The following is a 15,814-nucleotide window of genomic DNA, read 5'->3' as shown; positions in this document are numbered from 1 at the left end:
GTCCCTCTCAGCATTTTGTATTTCTAAGGATTAAATGAGATAATGTTTGCTTGAATATCGGCTTGAACTTGATTTGCCTTTCTGGAAAACTGGTCATTGAGGGACGGAGTAAGCTTAATGTTCGCATTTAAAGAAATGGTATTCACACTTGTGACCATTTTAATGAAGCCCTTCAGGACCAAGAGGGGAGAGCAAAGGTGGCTGTGTTTGGTCTAAGGCTAAGGCATCTGAGAGAGAAGAGAGGACTCTGAATAGATCGAGGCAGGTACTGCAATGATAGTTACCTGCCCTAAAAAATAAGTTCATAAAACAGACTCAATAGGTTGTATTTATATATATATATTTATGTGATGGTACCTGGCTTTAATCCCAGCACTCAGGAAGCAGAAGCAGAGGCAGGAGGATCTCTGTGAGTTTGAGGCCAGCCTGGTCTCCTGGAGTTCATGTTTTTTGTTTGTTTGTTTGTTTGTTTTGCTTTTTAAAAAGATTTATTTATTTATTTGTTATGTATACAGTGCTCTGCCTGCTTGTACACCTGCAGGCTAGAAGAAAGCATCAGATCACATTATAGATGGTGGTTGCTGGGAATTGAACTCAGGACCTCTGGAGGAACAGGCAATGCTCTTAACCTCTGAGCCACCTCTCCAGCCCCAGAAACACATGTTTTCATCCATCTCAAGATGTGGAGCACTGTGTGAAAACCCCAGCACCATCTACACCTCTCAGTTCTTTAATCTAGGGCAATCTGCACATGTACTTGGCTTCTCCTCCTTTGCTATTAAAAGGTAATCCTCCTTCAATTTATGGATCAAATGTACTTAATAATTTACTGTAAAAAAGAAAAATGACTGCTAGCAGATCAATTTCAGGTCATTTACTACACTGTATAGGCCTCTCAGTCCACCATGTAAGTCCTCTAGCTGAAGAAACCTTTAAGAGTCAACTCAACTAGACGCTCAAGGGTCTGTAACTCACCAATCCCGGCACAGCCTACATACTGTTCGAAGGTAACACTAACCTGTGCCTCCACATTTACTTGGCTGGCTCCTCTTCCCAAGTACAGATCAAGACCTGGCCATCAAATCACTTTCATGCCTTCCTGCTCTTTTCACTTAAAGGGGTCGAGTAAATACTCAAGAGAAAGTAAGACATTCTGCAGTGGTAGCGTGTTAAGTTTATGCCTAGAGGATCTGTTAGCTTTCAACCAGCATTATCTATTCAGTTGCACAAAGCAGAATACAGAACTTTGACACCCTCCCTTTTTCCTTTACTCTTACACTTAACCAACTCCAAAGCCTGTCTGAACCCTCCCAACCTCTCCTCTATGTCCAGTGACAGTGTTCTTGTCTGATGATACACTGCTTAGGAGCGTGAACGGCTGAGAAATTTAGCACATACACAGGGAGGGAAGAAACACCAACACTTCTGTTCACTTTCTCTATCTTTTTAATTTTTTTATTCTTGATTTATAATGTATACATTAGGCGAACACCAAAGTGTGTATGTATAAGCAATATTTAGGGAAAGCACAGGGCGTTCTGCAATTTGACTACTTTTCAGCAAGAACTGAAACAAGTAACAACCACCACCAACAACAACAAAAGCTTTTTTTTTGGAGACAGGGTCTTACTGTACAGCACAGCTTCCAAGATATTCCTTAAATCTAAACTCTGAAGATACACAACCAAGACAGCTGATCAAAAACCAAGACTGTCCCACTTCTACAGGTCAGCTGGCTCCTTTTTCATGAGACCCCTATGCCGCCTGTGCCCTTCTTTCTCTCTGCACAATAATTCACAGTATTGCAAATAAGTTGCTTATTAAGAAGCCTCTATCTAAACTAACACAGGACGGCAAGTATCTAAATAGCATAGAATTTTAAAATTCAAGATTACGCAACATTTTATTATAATAGTTTTAATGCTTTTAAAATAAACTGTGCTTTCTATTATGAGGCTTCCTATATAGAATTAAATACAAAGCTTTGTCATGTATTATCTGAAATGATATTGACAATTGTTGACACAGGGCTAACAAAATGGCTCGAAGATAAAGGTGTGTGGTGGCCCGAATAGGAATGGCCCCACAGACTCATGTGTTTGAATGCTTAGCTCACTGGGGTGGCACTAATAGGAGATGTGACCTTGTGGGAATAGGTATGGCCTTGCTGGAGGAAGTGTGTTACTGGGTGGGTGGGTGGGGGGGAGCAGCGATGAGGTCTAAAAAGCTCAAATCAGCTCTCTCCCTGCTGCCTATAGATCAAGATGTAGAGCTCTCAGCTCCTTCTCCAGCATCATAGCTGCCTGCATGCTGCCATGTCAGTTATGGACTAAACTTCTAACTTAAGCCAGCTCCAATTAAGTATTTTCCTTTATAGGAGTTGCTGTGGTCATGGTGTGTCTTCACAGCAATAGACACCCTAACCAAGACAAGGTGCCTGTCACCAACCATACAAGCCTGGCTGACAACCAAGTTCAGTTCCTGGAAGATGAGAACCAATTCCACAAGGTTCTCTGATCTTCACGCGTTATAGACTAGGATGCTTGTGTGACCATACCCACACCCAAACACAAATGTTGAGAAACTGAGTAATAATAACAATGTGCCTTTCTTTTACTATGCTGCATTAGGGCTGAGGAGATGGCTCAGTGGCTAAAGCACTTGACTCCTAATTGTGAGGACTGGAGTGTGGATCCCCAGAATCAGTGTCAGTGGGCTTCGTAGCCCACCTGTAATTTCCACTCAGAAGTCAGAAACAAGATACTTGAGCAAGACTTGAAATACCAGCAACTCCGGAGTCTGAACCAGTAAGATTGAGAGTTGGCTACATAGTCAGACTCAGTCTATAAAAGCAAAATGACGTCCCATTTCAAGTTCAAGTTGTTTGTAATACCATGCCATTCCAAACAGATACTTTTTTTTTTTTAAGATGAACTATCAGTATATTCAAAACAAAACCAACCAACCAACCAACCAACCAAAACAAACCTATTATTTGTTGCCAAACATAAAAATTAAGAGTGAAATTTAAACCAGGTGTCATGTCCCTGTTCTTAAACAGCTATAAATGAGGAGCTAGAGATACGGCTCAGCAGTTGAGAGCACTAGCTTGCTCCTAGCACCCACATGGCAGCTCACAACTGTCCATAACTCCAGTTCCAGGGGACTCAACATGCTCACACAAACATACATGCAGGTAAAAGCAGAAATGAGCATAAAATCATTTTTAAAAATCCATAAATGTTAATCAACTATTTCAGTTTCAGAAGGCGATAGAATAAACCTAGATTTTAAATACTTCTGGTGTTATTTTTCCATCATTTTGCTGATCCTCCACCCCCTACCCCAATTTTTCAAGACAGGGTTTCTCTGTATGTAGCCCTGGCTGTCCTGGAATCACCAGGCTGGCCTCCAGCTCACTGCGATCTGCCTGCCTCTGCCTCCTGAGTGCTGGGATTAAAGGCACATGCCACCACTGCCCGGCTAATTTTACTTTCTTTACTGACAGTTCCTATGTTAAATTTAGCCTTTCATTAGGTGCCCTCAAAACGTAAGATAAAAAAGCAACAGAAATAGTCTTTATCAATAATCCATTATGAAAGCCCAATATCTGTAGGCAGAGCCTAAGGTTTCTCTAATGTGTCATGTAATGCTGGATTACTACTTTACACTGTCTGGTTAGAATAAGATGGCTACTGTCCTAGACTTGAAGATGCTCAAAGATAACATCTGTACCATAGAATGGGAGAGGAAAAAAAAAAAAAAAAAAAAAAAAAAAAAAAAAAAAAGAAGAAGAAGAAGAAGAAGAAGAAGAAGAAGAAGAAGAAGAAGAAGAAGAAGAAGAAGAAGAAGAAGAAGAAGAACATGGAGGAGGTCAGATGTCCCAGAGGCTGGGCCATCTGAGAAGAGTCCAGAGTGAACATAACCATGAGCCAGGCCATGTCAGGAGAAGGAGAGGAAAGAAGGGGAAGAGTCAAGAGAGTAAGGAGTAGATGAAAGGGCCAGGTAACCAAATGGCTGCATTATATAGGGAGGGCAGCCCAGAGCCTAGGCTGGAGAAACTTAGAGTAGGGGCTGGGGTATGCCAGGCATTCCCTGTAACAAGTAGGGACTGAGGGATACTGGGAGAACCTGGTGGTGCACCTCAGTTAGCCATCTGCCCTGGTTTGAGACTTAACAATCATATTTATCTTCCTAGTGCTATCAACTATTATATACTTTGGTATGTACATAATTAATACAATTTTAAAATTTTGCAACATTTTTCAACTCTTAAACAAGAAGGTATACTACATGTTAGTTGTGCTATGTATCTATACCTAAATAATTTAGATAGAGGAAACAGAATAAACATGAAGAAAAAAAAGGTATGTAATTTTACAATAAAAGAGCAATAGAAATACACAAGATCAGAAATACTTTAAAAATCTTGGAACTTTTTCTTTTCTTTTTTAAAAAAGATTTATTTATTTATTATGTATACAATGTTATATCTGTCATGTACACCTTCAGGCCAGTTGAGGGCACCAGATCTCATTATAGATGGTTGTGAGCTACCATGTGGTTGCTGAGAATTGAACTCAGGACCTCTGGAAGAGCAGCCAGTGCTCTTAACTTCTGAGCCATCTCTCCAGACTCCCAGGAATTTTTTTCTTAAAACAATCTTTTGTTTTGGTTTTTGTTTTTCCCAGGCAGGGTTTTCTTTGTGTACCCTTGGATGTTCTGAACTTGCTTTGTAGGCCAGGCTGGCCTCAAACTGGCCTCCTAGTGATCCTTCCTCTGCCTCCCCAAGTGCTGGCATTACAGGTGTGTGCCACTGCACTTGGTTTCTTACAAAGATCTTTATGTGCATACTCATCAGCTGTGTGGCACATGCCTTAGTCCTAGCACTCAAGAAAGCAGGGACTGGGAAGGACCTCTGTGAGGCAGAGGGTGGCCCAGGCTACTTCCTGAGTTCCAGGCCCAACAAGGTTACACAGTAAAACCCTATCTCAAAAACAAAAGAAAGAAAATTACAGATTGCTATATAACTAATTTAGTAATTATATAAGCAATCCATAAAAATCTAATTTTGAAACTTTTAATGGACTATAAGGTTGTCATAAACAACCAGGAAAAAAATTCTAACTAAAAGCAAGGAACCGCCTCCGTTCATAGATGTTTCCAAGATTGAAGAAAGCCAGGTTGAAGCAAGTTAACCCTTTTTTTGCAAAAAAATGTGAAACTCAAAAATAATACTGTATTGCTCAAACTGAGGACAAAATACCTGTAACATGGAAGAGATGTAATTCTAGCAGATTTCCCAAAGTCTCTATTAAGAACAATGAAACAATTCTGCCTTCCTGAGAATGAAACTACGGAGATCCAACATCTATTTTATGCAAATACTGTATTACTACTGCACTAAATATACTTGAAAGTACATTTAGTCTAGCTTAATGGGTCTATAAGCACCATTTGAAAAGAAAAATCTGTTTTATGGCCTGATATAAGAGAAATACTTTGGAGACCCACTTTTTACATGCAAATAAATGCTACTATATTAGTACTATGGCTAACTCTGGATTTGCTAAATTTATTTATATAACCCAGAAATTAACCATTAAAATGCTTTGAAAAAATATGGAGAAGAAAAATGTACACCACAAATCTCATGGTACTGAGGTAAGAGCTGGGGTGTAGGTGAGGGTGTGTTTATCGATATGGGTGATAAAGGAACCAAGTGAAACAAGACAGTCTAAGAAAGCTGCTTCAGGGTTATCTGGGCCACATGGCAAACTGAAAAGGCCCACCCCGCCGTCCTCCTAGCACTGTCAGTGTCAGTGCAATCTGCAGAAGATTGGGAGGCCCACTGGTGGGCATTCATCGCTTACCTAGTCAATACTTTCAAACCTGGGTTGTATGAATCCAAGGTTTGAGGGAAAAAAAAAAGACAATTTTTCTAAACAAATCCCTCCATAAAAACTTATTTCTTCTTATAGAAACAGTACTGACATAACAAAATACTCCAACTAGGCATGATGGTGCACGCCTTTAATCTCAACACTCAGGAGGAAAAGACAAGGCAGATCCCTGTGAGTTCAAGGCTAGTCTGGTCTACAGAGTTTCAGGATAGCCAAGGCTTTGTACAGGGACCCTGCCCTGGCTAGTTTTATGCCAACTTGACACAAGCTAGGGTTATCTGAAAAGAAGAAACCTTAATTGAGAAAATGCCTCTGTAATATACAACTGTAGGGCATTTTCTTAATTAGTGGCTTATGGGGGGGGGCACAGACCCATTGTGAGTGGTACCATCCTTGGGCTGGTGGTCCTAAGTTCTGTAAGAAAGCAGGCTGAGCAAGCCAGTAAGCAGCAACCCCTTCATGGCCTTTGCATCAACTTCTGCTTTCAGGTTCCTGAACTCTTGAGTTCTTGTCCTGACCTCCTTCAGTGATTACCAGTGTATAAAAGTGTAAGCCGAATAAGCCCTTTGCTCTCCAAGTTGCTTTGGTGATTATGATTTTATCACAGCAATACTAACCGTAACTAAGACAGACCCTGTCTCAAAAAAACCAAAACCAAAACCAAAAGACCTGAACACTTTAAGCAAGCATTTCTCTTGTGAATCATCTTAGAAATTAAACTCACAGAACTAGCAAGCCCACCTCAGAAGAACCATTTTTAGTAACCTTACAAGTGCATGCTATATTTGCTAAATCTACTTCCCATTCACACTTTGTGCAGTATTTATACTGCCTTGCTGTTATTTCCAGGCAAGTATTATCTTCTCTGTATAAGTAAAGACCATATAAGACCATCAGCTTTCAATTATTTCATTGTTCCATTATTACCTAATATCCCATAAAACAGTATCTAAGTACAAATACAAAAAAATTCTGTCCATTGAGGCTTTTATTCTTTTAGACTATGAGACTATCAAATTTTTAGGAATATTTTATGGATTAAAAAAATGCGATAATGATCATATCTCTCTCCTCCTCCTCCTCCTCCTCCTCCTCCTTCTTCTCTCTCTCTCTCTCTCTGTCTCTCTCTCTCTCACTCACTCACTCACACACATATGAAACTAACTTCAAAGATACCACTGTTTGATATCATATTTAAAATACTGGCTAGATATTTCTCTTTTGTCTAGATTATGAAACCAAGAATACACAATGCTAACTCAGAGACAACATACTAATGTATATGTGGACATGGGCGACCTGTATAGGTGTGAACCTTGTTCAAAATTAAAAGGTAAATCTGTGGGAGAGGTCGGGGTGCCATTCTGTGCTGCAATTGCATCAAGGTAGAAGTCAGTGTGAAGACCCAGGCATCCCATTCAAGTCCCTATACCCTTTGTGTCCTATAGATAGCAGAGCTACTGAATGAGAGCCAGTAAAGTGCTTCTCTAACTCACGAACAAGAACTAAATGACCTCTGCTGACCCCTGCAGCAGTGCGGCTCCTGAAACTCAGGTAAGGCCAGTCTGAAGATGGTGTGGCTACTTGCCAGACATGTAGAAACCCAGCGATGTGAAGCAGACTGCATGACAGCAAGCTTCAGATTAAACTCATCTTTTTTGTTTGTTTGTTTTGTTTTCCGAGACAGGGTTTCTCTGTGTAGTCTTGGCTGTCCTGGACTCATTATGTAGACCAGGCTAACCTCAAACTCACAGCGATCCACCTGCCTCTGCCTCCCGAGTGCTGGGATTAAAGGCGTGCACCACCACCATCCGGCTAAACTCATCTTTTAAAGATTATGAACTCCAACTTTACCACAAAATTAGCATCTGCTTCTTAGTTTTCATAACTCCATTTCGGAGTAGGTCTAGATCTTCGAGCGAAGACTAATGTGGTACTCCCTAAAACTCAAGACATCAATCCAGGAGACTTCATGGAAGTGGGGGACAGGAAAACTCTTAAGAGCGAGATGGAGAGGAATGCTATGAAATGATGTCATCTAGACCTGACCTGAGTGGCCACTGCTCATGAACTCACTAGAGCTATGGTTGCCGGTACAACGGGAAGGCGACAAGATCAGACAGTATTCCAGCAGGAAGCACTAACAGGACTCAATGATCTAAACAAACGTGAGTGTGGGGTTTAAACGGCAGTTTTTATAAGCCCCGCTATGGTTTGCGTCCCATGAAGGATGTGTTGCAGGTTTCATATCAGTGAGGCAAGCAACTGGGAGTGCTGCCCTCAGAGGGAAGCAGGCAATTCATATCCATCCCTGCTGCCTTCTAGACTGGCAAAGAGACCTCCCAGTGACATGTACAACCACCACCACGATGGCACTGGCTATGAGGCTTCCACCAGAGTTCAGCAGAAGTCTGTGCTGTATACTCCCAAATGTGCTGAACTGTCCGCTAATAAGCTTTTCTTTACAACAATGCAGTTGCTCTTTGGTATTTTGTTATAGAAAAAGCAATGGGCTAAAATAAAGCCCTTTGATGTTTGACTTCACAGAAGACAACTGGATTTTTCTTCTCTCTGCACTCAGTATGCTGTCTTGGTTGACGTATAATAAGAAACTTTTTTTTAATGGAGCCCTTTGTAGCGATCTGGACAGGAACTCTCCCCAGGTATCCTTGAGCCACATTTAATGAATCCCTAAGTGAGGGTTTTAACCTCAAGAGTCCTGATTCTACCTCTGGTTTAGCGAAGATCACAGTAAGAAGCAAACCTGCAGCGTGACCTAGGTACTGCCCTTGGTGATGATGCAGAGTCTGCACACTGTAAACTGGGTTAACTGTTATTGCTTTATCCACTCAGATTTCTCTTTTAATGACTAAGAAGAGCTAGATAGGAAATGATTTCAGATATAAGTGAATACAAATGCTAAAAGTTAAAGCTAACCTGAACAGATAAGAACATGGGCATTTAACTGGTTCTTGAAAACCAGTCCCCTTCTGACCCCAATTCTAGCCCACAACTCAACTAGTTCTTGTGGGTAATCGGGAGGACTGACCAAACAAACAACAAAAACAGAGGAAAAAAAAAAGGGGGGGGGGGGCGGGGCCCTAACGGGAACACACAGAAAAGCAACCTTTTTGAGATAATTTAGGCCTAATGCATCCAGTGCAGGTGATGACACCTAATTATTCTTTTTCAGAAAATGGAGAAATAAATCACCCAAATAAATTACTGTCTGATTGAAAAAGGCTAGCACACTAAGCTGAAAATTTAGGCTTTAAGGTATAATATAAGAGGTGGACCACAGGAAATGAATGGTTGATTAAATAGTTCCTATTCTTTTCAAAAGCTAAAACTTCTTTTAAAAAGATTTTCTAATCTTCCTTTTATGTTGTGGGTAATGTTTTGTCTGTGCACCATGTTATGTAGTACCCCTGGAGAGCAGAAGGCGGCGTCAGATCACGAGAAACTGGAATCACAGAAGGTTGTGAGCTGCCCCGTGGGTGCTAGGAACTGAAATCAGGTCTTCTGCAAGAGCAGCTTAGCTACTGAGCTGTCACTTATTATTTTAACAAATCTCTTAACCTTGGTATTTAGTGTGATTCTATCCAAAGAAGGAGTCTGTATAATTAACTTTTGTTCTTTCACCAAGCACTGAAAATCAACCAGTCATATTCAGCTCAGGCCCTGTGGCTGTACTCTCCTTATCAGTGTCCTGCCGTAAGACTCTTGACTCTTTTATCACCCTCAGTCATTCATAAGAACTTCTGGTTAGATTCAGGGTATTATCTCTATAAAGAACTGGTGATTTTCAGACTCAAAGCAGCATACAATTTGGACATTAGTGTTATCATTAAAATGGCATAATGTGTTTCTTTTCTTTTCTTTCTTTTTTTACATGATGTGTTTCCAAGACTGAAACCCATTTTAGACTTACTTCAGTAGTTTTCAAGTTGACTACGGCTCTAAGAACATGCTGATGCTTCTCCAGTAGAAAGACATTCACTCATATTATACAAGACGCTAATAAACAACTACACTATAGTTCTAACACTGATTCTCTAATTTCCTTTTTCTATTTTCATGAGTACACATGTGTGGGCTAATGTGTGTATGTGCAGGACCAAAGTTAGTGACAGAACTTATCTGTCATTAGATATGATTTTCTCTCCTCTATCATACCTATGTCTTGTTTTCAGAATAGACTACTGAGACCATGACTTTTATTTCTTCTTTGCATATATGATATGCTCAAACAATGGATGGCTTACTTTTCCATGGAAAACAATTTTTTTTACAGGGGGAAGGGGTGAAAGTAAAGAAGCTGGAGAAAATCTGACAAGTCTGCACTTCTTATTTGCAAAATAAGTTATTCCATGTGAAATTTTGTTATTTTGATTAGCATCCAAAAATGACATTGTATACTTTAAAGAGTACCAATGTCTCAGTGTCATCTAATTTCCATGTCACACAGAATAAGGATGCTCATGTTCTGCAAATGAGGAGACCTCTTAAGTGGGTGTGGCCTGCTCAGCCCCCTCTGGTGATGTGACAAACTGTAAACTTGACTCCAAGTACAAGTTTTTTCACTAACTTACATTGAAGGTCTTAAAATTTTACTCAGAAATACAAGACAAAAAGTAAAATTTTTCTAATTTCTTTTTTTTTTTTTTTTTTTTTTTTTTACCCTAAGTTGACTTTCCTCAGATCCCTTTTTAAAAGGAAATGTCTTAGAGGTTTAAATTTTTGTTTTTGCTTTTTTTTCGAGATAGGGCTTCTCTGTCCTGGACTCACTTTGTAGATCTGGCTGGCCTTGAACTCACAGAGATCCACCTGCCTCTACCTCCCAAGTGCTGGGACTAAACGTGTGCGCCACCACACCTGGCTAGAGGTTTTAAATTTAAAAGCAGAAAAATGTGGTAAGAGGAAATCAAGACACTGGAAAACCTCGTCGTCTCCTTGGTGTATCCCTTCTAAAGCAGAGGCCCATCTCTCCACACACGTGTGTCTAAATGCTACCTCCCTCCAAGATCACTTCAGGAAAGCTAACAACAAAAGCAGAAGCTCCGTCCAAGATTACCACAGGAATCCTTTCCAGACCCAAATGCGTATGACTTTACTACAACTGTATTAATACACTGTGTCCAGAATTAACCTTGCTATCCACTCAGTGACAATTCCTCTAGAGCCTCTTCCTATTCCTTCTATCTCTGGTTAACAGAGCCAACTTTCCAGCGCTTCAAACTGACATACCTAGATATTACCTTGAAACAGCATTTACTCCTCCCTATATTACAGTGAGAGGAGGTTGAATTTTAAAATAAGATCCAGGAACAAATGCCACTGTCTGACTCTAGGCCCTAAGGCCAGTCTACTGGCCTTAAGCCCAAATACTACTTCTAAAACAATAAATAATAATCACTAAATTCAGAGGGTTTCTATTAAAAAAAAAAAAAAAACACCAGATTAAGATCAGAAACACAGTAGGTAAGCAATAAAGTCCAGCCTTGGGACTGCTGTATGCCTAAATGAGGCCACAGCAGAACGCTAACTAACACCATGACGTGCAGAGAAGAACACACACTAGATGAAAGCTGTCTGCCTCCTCTTCGCTGCGCGGTCCCCTCTCTACTGTTCCGGAGACCAGGCTGCATCTTTGTCACCAGTATCCACCATGCTCACCGCCCCACTTGCTTTTGTTCTACAGTACAAACCTGACTACATGGCTTAGGGCGAATGATAAAATGACCCACAAGACAGCACCAGCCCCCTCCCAACCTTTCCAGCCTTGTCTGTTCGGATTTCCCTATGCCCTCACCATGTCAGTTCTCCTGCTCCAACCGTAGCACGGTCTGTTGTTTCCCAACTGTCACACCCCTCCAGTACAGGACTACTTAGAATATTCTACCGTTGAGGAGGTCCGAATCACTTCTTGTTTGCTAAGTTTGCTCTGATCCTAGAATTTTCTTTCTCATTCCAAAGACTTTACTTCTAACGCATTCACAAACAATCCTAATATTCCTGCTTTGTTTCTAGCTAGCCCCAGGCCAGGCGTGAAACCCAAGAAGGGTACCATATGGTGCTACTCTCAGTAGTTACCAGCATAGCAATATGCCTCAAGGGCATTACTGAACATGTATTTTTTGAGATTATAGGCTTAGTATTGTTCCTATTAATATCAGGCACTTAGAAGAGTAGACAGTAAAACTACCACTAAGAGCAAAGTATTCTAGGGCCTAGCATAATAGAGCACTTGGGAGGAAGAGGCAGGAGGATCTCTGTGGGCTCAGGGTAGTTTACATACGGAGTTGTAGGACAGCCAAGGTTACACCGAGACTTTGCTTCAAAACAAAAGAACTCAATAATTCCTGGAAATATTCTGAGATTTTAAAAACCCCATCAATTTTAAGTATATCATAAAGATATTTGCTAAGAACAGTGCTAGAAGTATGCTCACACTACAAATAATGTTAGGCCAACTTTATATTAAAATTAATTTAATCTCAAAACTTACTATAAATTTGATGAAAACTTCAACCATAAGAGGGCTATCCTGGCTATATTCTCATCCACAATAGTTAAAAAATAAAACAACAAACCCAGTTGTTTAGTTAATGGTAAAAGATATTTTGAGGTTTTTTTTTTTTGTAAGCTATGTTTAATTATGGTTGAACAAAGACAGAATAAATTGGCATGCTGTTTTCTTTTTTAAAAAATGGACTTAAAGACTCATGTCTTTTTTAAATGATTTAAACAATTTACAAAAATGCTACAAGGCTGTGCAAATTTACCTTGACCTGTCATCATCAGGACTGACATTGCAGCTTATATAATTCATTGCTTTTTATCTATAAAAGCCTTATATATACTTGATAAGTAAATTCGAGATAAAAAATTGTTAGTCTGTATATTTACTTAAACTCAGACAATTTTCATTGGTGAAAAGTCACCCTGGAGCATTTGGTATAAAAAAATGTTAACAGCATGTGATTTCTGTTTTGTTTTTTAAATTCTGAATATAACATACTGTATTTAGTACCGTCTGTACTTTCCAATATATTAGATAATTGCATACCATGTTAAAAACAAAATAAGGGAAAACATTCCTGCCACCCACCTTTTCACCAAACCAAACCAAATCAACAACAACAAAAAAAACCACCCTGAAAATATTAAACATACACATATACACAAGGGTAGCTTGTGAAGATTAGAATGACTAGTCTAAAGAACATTGTAATTTTTTCTTTAAAAAAAAGGAGGACTTTGAAGGATGGCAGCAAAATGGAGAAATGTAAACTCACTGGCTCGGGCATGAAGAGAGGATAGGGCTAAGCCATGCTCTGGAGAGCTATGTAGTACCTGGCTGTGAGCCCTGCCTGGCCACACTAGTCAGGGAAGCTCTCTCTCGGCCCCCTGACTTTTGGTCTATTTTTACTGAGCTTCAGAAAAAGGTTCTGTTTGAACAAAGATGTCCATGTGACCTTAAGTCTGAGAGTCTTGAGGATTTACTGGTAATGGCAATGGCTGATTCTCCTGTTCACAGTGTAACACGAGAACAGTAAGAGCAATAAGCTGTAAGAGTGAGTATGGAATATCACTCTGTCACAGGCTGAGGGTGTGGCTCGGCGGTATAGTGCTTACACAGTTTAGTTAAACTCTCAGCGCCATGGAAGGAAGATGGAGGGAGGGAGGAAAATGTCAACACACGTGTAAAGAATAAGAGGGTAATGGAGGTTAGTATTATCAAAGCACATTATGTGCACATATGGAGATGTCATCATGCAAACCATTGTTTTGTACAAATTATACCAATAAAAATTTTAAAGAAACAAAAATGTAAGAAACAGGCAGACTGATTTACACAGTAGCTCCGCCTTCAGAATATATTTGTTCTTGTGCTCCTGGTCAGTTGTGTTGGGCTACAGTTTACAGAAGAGTCTGAAGCAAGCACAGCCTGGGTTAGCAGAAACCCAGAAAACCATTTCAAGAGTTTTGTTTTTTTGGTGTGTGTGGTTTTTGTTTTGGTGGTGGCTGTGAACCCAAAGCAAAGAGCTTTAGCAAGGGAAGATAAAATCATGCTGCTTTTCAGGATTCCTGGGTACGTTTGTGTAGGTGGGTTGGAGGGGCCAGCACAATACTAGGTGAAGACATAACTTTGTGAGACTCTGCAAGGAAGGACCAAGTAAGGTCACGCCAGGCTCTTCTTCTTCCTTGAAGACAGGAACTCTCTGTAACTCTGGCTGGCCTTGAACCCTTGACTCTGCTGGCTTAAAGGCATGCGCCGCCAGGTGACACTCCAGATTCTTTACTGATTTATTTGTTTATTTTATGTATGAGTGCTCTATCTGCATGTACACCTGCATGTCAGAAGAGGGCATCAGATCCCAGTATAGATGGTTGTGAGCCACCATGTGGGTGCTGGGAATTGAACTCAGGACCTCTGGAAGAGCAGACAGTGCTCTTAACCACTGAGCCATCTCTCCAGCCCTGTTCAGATTCTTAACATTTATTTCTTCCCATGCTTCTGCTTCAAGGACCATTAGTGTCATCAAAATTCAGAAAACAGTATTTTTAATAAAAATTCGCTAGATAAATCAAATAATCAGGATCACAACAAAATGACTACTAGCTATGTGCATTTTAACAACAAACTGTAATAATACCCATTGATAAAAAACAGTATTTCCCACTTGGTAAAAACAGAAGACAAAAATCACCATTAACAATAATGTGCACTATGTTAAGTGACATTTAGTTCTTAACTGGACCCCCATTTGAAGGCTGAGAAATGGCAGTTGGTTGCAAACACAGCCATACAGAAGCTGCTGTGCACACACCCTTTACATTACGTAAGTGGCCTATTTAAGGTATATGGATCATGATTCTAGTTTCTTCCCCAATAACTACAGGGTAAGTCTATTCCTATAATGTATACTAAAAAAGTATTATGCCAACACAAACAGTACAGTGTCTACAAGAAATATTTTTGAGGCCAGACTTTGCTGTCTTGTTTTTGAACTTAAAGACAAACCAGAGTAAGTTCCAGTGGTTTGTTTCCTCAAAATAGATCCAATATGAGAAGAAAATACATTCCTTATAGATACTCATTTCCCCAAAACAAGACTATATAGAACAGGTACATGTACAATGACATAAAGCATTCTGCACGTCACAAAATGCTATTCCTCTGAAATTCATTTTTAAAGGAGGCAAAAGAGTTAGGTGTCTTAATTCTTTTTGTGCTTTTAAGATATAAATATAACATTTATAATGGGTTTTGAAATTCTATAAGATCAACAAAACATCAATATTTCATCTGGCTGCAATACTCTTCATTAAACTATATGAATTTTATTCAGAACATTTATTATCATTAAAATCACCACCAAGCATACAACACAAAAAGGAGCAATTATATTTGTATTTTTTTATATGTAACATTTTCTGATTATGAAATTTATTGCTCTAGAGAACCACACTTCTGTATACTTTTTTTTGTTTCTTAAACCAAAACAAAACTTAGTTTATCTCTAACATAAGGTTTTGAATACTCGAACTTTTAAAAGTGAATTATTCTATTCTCCTTTTTAAGCAACATGTAGTGTAAGAATCCAATTACTGGTATGTCTGACCAGCTGAGGGCATTTTTAGAGCAGGGTTTCTCAACCTGTAGGTCATGGCCCCCTTGGGGATTGAGCAACCCTTTCACAGGGGTCACCTAAGACCACCAGAAAGCACAGATATTTACATTATAATTCATAACAGTAGCAAAACTACAGTTAAGCAGCAATGAAAATAATTGTATGGTTGGGTGTCACCATAACAATTAGAAACTGTATTAAAGGGTCACAGCCTTGGGGAGGTTGAGAGCCACTGCTCTAGAGCCAAACTCTTATCCCATTAAATCTTATTCT

At 39.7% G+C, this 15,814-nt stretch overlaps 1 protein-coding gene across 13 annotated transcripts in view; it reads right to left on the bottom strand.

The window, feature by feature from the left end:
* The window catches only part of ENAH (ENAH actin regulator), a 108,673-nt gene that overhangs the window by 34,568 nt on the left and 58,291 nt on the right, over positions 1–15,814 (bottom strand). The gene's annotated exons all lie outside the window — the stretch shown is intronic.

Source organism: Acomys minous (assembly GCF_964271855.1).
Source record: "Acomys minous genome assembly, chromosome: 1".
NCBI lineage: Eukaryota > Metazoa > Chordata > Mammalia > Rodentia > Muridae > Acomys > Acomys minous.
The sequence above is the reverse complement of the archived record's forward strand: the minus strand, read 5'-3'. Positions and strand labels throughout refer to the sequence as shown.